Genomic DNA, 5082 nt, shown 5'->3' with positions numbered 1-5082 from the left:
TGGCTGGGGTTCCTGGGTGTGGGCAGGAACTACAGGGAAGCAGGAGAGGGCAGGGAACACATTTGGTGCTACACATCTGGGACACAGACTTCTGGTTCAAGTGGGAGCCCTGCAGCTCCCTCCCAGCCTGACTCAGTCCCTAACAGAAGGATTGTAAACTGGTGGCCCCAGGGTAGAACGCAAGTATTGTACCTTTCCTTTAGTTTACAAAGCGCTGCAAACATTAATAATTGTTAACATTTAAACAGCAGGACATTTCAACGTAACAAGCTATGTTTCCAGCATCTCTGGAAAGGTCTGGACTAAAAGGACCCCCATTCCCACCTGGAAGCCATTCCTGAGGTGGCAGATCTGTCTCCCTGGGGTGACCCAGGCCCTAGCTCTGCCTGGTTTGAGGCTTCATGGGATGGAGGGAGGGAGGGAGAGAGAAAGGGAGGGAGGGAGGGAGGGAGAGGGGGGCTTGCGGTTGCTCCGGCCCAGACCTGCTCCGGTCACCTCCCATCTCAGACCTGCCTTCCACCTACAAGGCCATGATTACAGCACAGACCTGACAGATGCAGCTTCTGGGGTGCCTCGGGGCGTGGTTTACGCAGCAAAGGCCCCAGGACTGTCCTCCCCAGACCAGGAAGAGAGGGCACATCCGCCTGAAGGATTCAGGAAGAGCTCTGTCCTGTTTTGTGATCTCCCTCCAGAAAAAGGCTAAATGTTTATTTATTGGTCTTTTATTTATTGGTCTTTATTTATTGGTCAACAGAGAAGACTGAGTCTTTTGAAAACGCCTGGACAAGTAAATAGGGCAGGAAAAGATTTCTGAGACACAGAAACTCAGAAAAAAATTACATGGATATAATTACATGGAGATAAAGAGAATCAGGCAAAACATTAAGAATTGAGAAGCTATGTGAAGGGTATTTGAGTGGATTGTACGGGTTACATGACTTTTCTATAGTTGAAAATCTCCAAAGTTGGTGGAAAAATCAATTAAAAAATACATTTTTACAAGACAGTGTCTCGCTCTGTCACCCAAGCCGGAGTGCAGTGGTGAGATCTTGGCTCAGTGTGCAACCTCCGCCTCCCGGGTTCAAGTAATTCTCCTGTCTCAGCCTCCGAGTAGCTGGGATTACAGGCATCTGCCACCACACCCGGCTAATTTTTTGTAATTTTTAATAGAGATGGGGTTTCACCATGTTGGCCAGGCTAGTCTTGAACTCCTGACCTCAAGTGATCCGCCCACCTGGGCCTCCCAAAGTGCTGGGATTACAAGCATGAGCCATCGTGCCCAGCCCTTAAAACTATAATATTAAAGTTAACAAAAAGAAATAAATCACAAGATAAAAAACAACACCGAAAAAGTGGAAGCAAATGTAAATTTAGAACCGCGTAAACTAACAGTTAAGGAAACAGAATTTAAATGAACTTAAGAAACTATATCTTTATGTATATTACTACAGATTATATATTAAATATTTTATCTCTATATTTTTCCTTTTACTGTCTATATATTTTCTACATATTTTTCCTTTGCCTGTGTTTTTGTTGGTCCTCCCACAACGTCTTCCTTCTCCTTCCTCCTGGATCAGTTCACCATCCACAGCCCCGTGGGGCCCAGCTCTGCCCCTTCCTGGCTATGGGTGACTTAACCCCTCCTGGCCACCCAGCCCTGGCCCCCTCACCCCCCACACAGTGGGAGCCCCAAGGCTCTGAGGCTGGTGCTGGGGCTGGCAGGCTCCCTCCTGGCTGCAGAGGCAGGACCATGAGTCTGCAGTTCTAAGAGCCTGGCTGGCACCCTCGGCTGTGGGGAGGCACTGACCCAGCAGCCTGCTGGCAGCCGGGCCCGTCTCCACATCCCCTTCCCCCTGCACCCTGGTGTCCAAGAAGGCAGTGCCGCACACAGCCTGCGCCAGTGCCACACCCCTGCTCGGGCCTGAGTCATTTACCTACAATTGCTGACTGTCTCTATTCTCAACCAACAATCCTAGCGCTTGTGGCTGCAGGACTTAACTGCCTGCGGGGAGTTATTCTTCCACTTGGGGAAACTGCGACACCTGGGCTTAGCTGCTTAGCGGAAAGTCACCCAGTTAGTTAAGGGGCAGTCAGGATTCCAACCCACGTCTGGCTGCACACACACCCTGTGTGACTGCGGGGAGAGCAGGGAGTGCTAAAAAACAACAGGGGCGGCCGGGCGTGGTGGCTCACGCCTGTAGGTCCCAGCACTTTGGGAGGCTGAGGTGGGCAGATCACGAGGTCAGGAGTTCCAGACCAGCCGGAAAAACATGGTGAAACCCCGTCTCTACTAAAAATATAAAAATTAGCCAGGCATGGTGGTGGACACCGGTAATGTCAGCTACTCTGGAGGCTGAGGTAGGAGAATCGCTTGAACCTGGGAGGCGGAGCTTGCAGTGAGCTGAGATCGCGCCACCTCACTCCAGCCTGGGCTGCGACAGCAAGACTCCATCTCAAAAAAACCAAAAATCAAACAAAACAACAACAACAACAAAACCCAGGGACCCATGTAAACTTGAGGGCCCCAGAAACAGCACGATTTGAAGAGGGGATAAGACCCCACAGAATATTTCCAGAACCATCCACTTCTCCCCTCCCACTGCCCTTACCCTGGCCCAGCCTTTGTCCCCTCCAGCTTGGACATCCCAGAGCCTCCTCCCTGGCCTCCCTGCTCTGGTTCCTGCCCCGCCGCAGTCTCTTCCCACCTGCAGCCAGAGGGAGCCTGGGACCACTTGAGTCACGTCAGGACCCACCTGGCTCAGAGCCCTGTCCTGGGCGCACCTTGCTCCACGCAAAAGCAAAGTCCTCACTAGCCCCATAAGTCCCCCTCCATCTGGTCCCCGTCACCTCTCTGACCTCATCATCTCTTCTCCCCAGCCCCTCACTCAGCTCCAGCCACACCAGCCTCCCTGTGGCTCCTCCAACGCACCAAGCCCCATCCAGCCCCTGTAGGACTCACTCACTCCCCAGATGTGCTCACGGGCCCCTCTCTCCTCCTCTTTCTTGGGGTTCTGCTCAAATATCACCTTCTCAAAGAGGCTTTCCTTGGCTTCTCAGTTTAAAACCATCTTTTCCATCTGGAAGCCACCACCGCCCCTCCCCATCCCGTTCTGTATTTTCTTCCCTCGCACGAATGCATATGGCCTCCTGGCAAACTATATAATTCACACTTACTGGTCAGGCCTATTGTCTCTCTCTCCTCTGGAATCTCAGCTCCACAATGGAGAGATCTCCACCGTTCCACCCACTACTATTTCCCCAGCACTGAGCCCAGGGTCTGGCACATAGTAGGTGCCCAGGAAGTATTTAATGAGTAGATGAATGAACGCCTTTTTTTTTTTTTTTTTTTTTTTTTTAAGACGGAATTTCGTTCTTGTTGCCCAGGCTGTAGTGCAATGGGATGATCTCGTCTCACTGCAATCTCTGCCTCCCAGGTTCAAGCAATTCTCCTGCCTCGGTCGCCCGAGTAGCTGGGATTACAGGTATGCACTACAACGCTCAGTTAATTTTGTATTTTTAGTAGAGATGGGGTTTTGCCATGTTGGTCAGGCTGGTCTCGAACTCCTGACCGCAGGTGATCTGCCCACCTTGGCCTCCTAAAGTGCAATTTTTTTTTTTGTATTTTTAGTAGAGACGGGGTTTCTCCATGTTGGCCAGGCTGGTCTCGAACTCCTGACCTCAGGTGATCCATTCGCCTCGGCCTCCCAAAGTGCTAGAATTACAGGCATGAGCCACTGTGCCTGGACTAACGAACACCATTCTTGAGAGTTACTATACGTCCCAGGCCCCACTACAGATGAATCAGGCATGCCACCTCCTTAATTTGGCCACAGCTTTGGGAGCACACAGTAGGCCCACAGACAAGAGGGAAGGGCTCAGAGCCTGACAGCCTGGGTTCAAATCCTAGCACCGCCACTTTCTCCTTGTGTGACATTAGGCAAGCAAGTCTTCCTTCCTGGGCCTTAGTTTCCCCATATGTACCACTGGGATAATATCAGCAGTCCATCTGCTGGGCTGCCCTTTGGAGTCAATGGGCTCATTGTGTGGGACGCTGACAGCATGACTAATTCTGAAAGCTGGTTCCCTTCCTGGAAGGGGTGGAGTGGGAAGGGTGTGGCTGTGTGTTTTCCAATAGCCAACAATGGAACTCTTGTAGGCAGGGGCCCTCTGGCGTAGAAAACACATCCACCCCTGTGGGTTCTAGACAAAAGTTTCAGGTCTCAGAGTGGAGGTTTACCAGGCCATTTACACTCTTTGAAGATTGTTAAGATGAAATACTGGTTTGGGGGGGACTTAAGGACACTGGGGTGGGTTCCCATTTTGCCTTCTCTCCCTGCAAGAAGTGGCTGCCAGAGGTGCGAGGTGGGGCAGGATCTCTCCCACCTACAACTCCCGAGGAGAGGATTAGATAGGCTTAAGAAAACCTCTGGGCCACAGTGATTGGCTCAGTGGGGTTTAATTAAAGTGAAGCATTGGAATTTTGCTGCTTACTTGGGGTAAGAAAAGATTTGGGTTTTGGACAACGGGGAATACATATTTAGGACTGGAAAATTGGCAGTTATTTTGCCATCACAAGAAAAGCCAGCCTGAGGACAAAGTTAATGCTATAGAGAACCACAGATCAAGAGAAATGCTGAGAAACTCAGTTAGCACCCTGATCAAACCATGCCTGACCTCCCTCTAGAATTTTCAGTTATGTAATTCATCTAAAAGTCGTAAAACACAATCTGTGACTGGTTTGAGTTACTTTTATGAGGCTTTCTGTAACCAAAACAGCCAAAGTGGTATATAGAGAACTTCTGTGGACCCAGAATCTCTACACTTTCACTAGGCTATCACATGATTTTACTTAGTTTTGAGCCAATGTGTTTCTCTTAGCTTCAGTCAGTTCAAGAGTCTCTAGATGCCAATGAGTGCTTACCTCATCAGGTCAGGGCTCTCTCTTCAGGCAAACCTGGGTCCCATGAACCTACATCTTTGAAATGAACACAATGGGGCTGCTGGACTTGTTCTCCTTCCCCAGTTGAAGTGGGGCAATGAGCTGGAGGAGCCACAGGACTTGGTAAAACAGAAGCACAA

The sequence above is a fragment of the Rhinopithecus bieti genome, unplaced genomic scaffold (genome assembly GCF_001698545.2).
Source record: "Rhinopithecus bieti isolate Rb0 unplaced genomic scaffold, ASM169854v2 scaffold_28066, whole genome shotgun sequence".
NCBI lineage: Eukaryota > Metazoa > Chordata > Mammalia > Primates > Cercopithecidae > Rhinopithecus > Rhinopithecus bieti.
The sequence above is the reverse complement of the archived record's forward strand: the minus strand, read 5'-3'. Positions refer to the sequence as shown.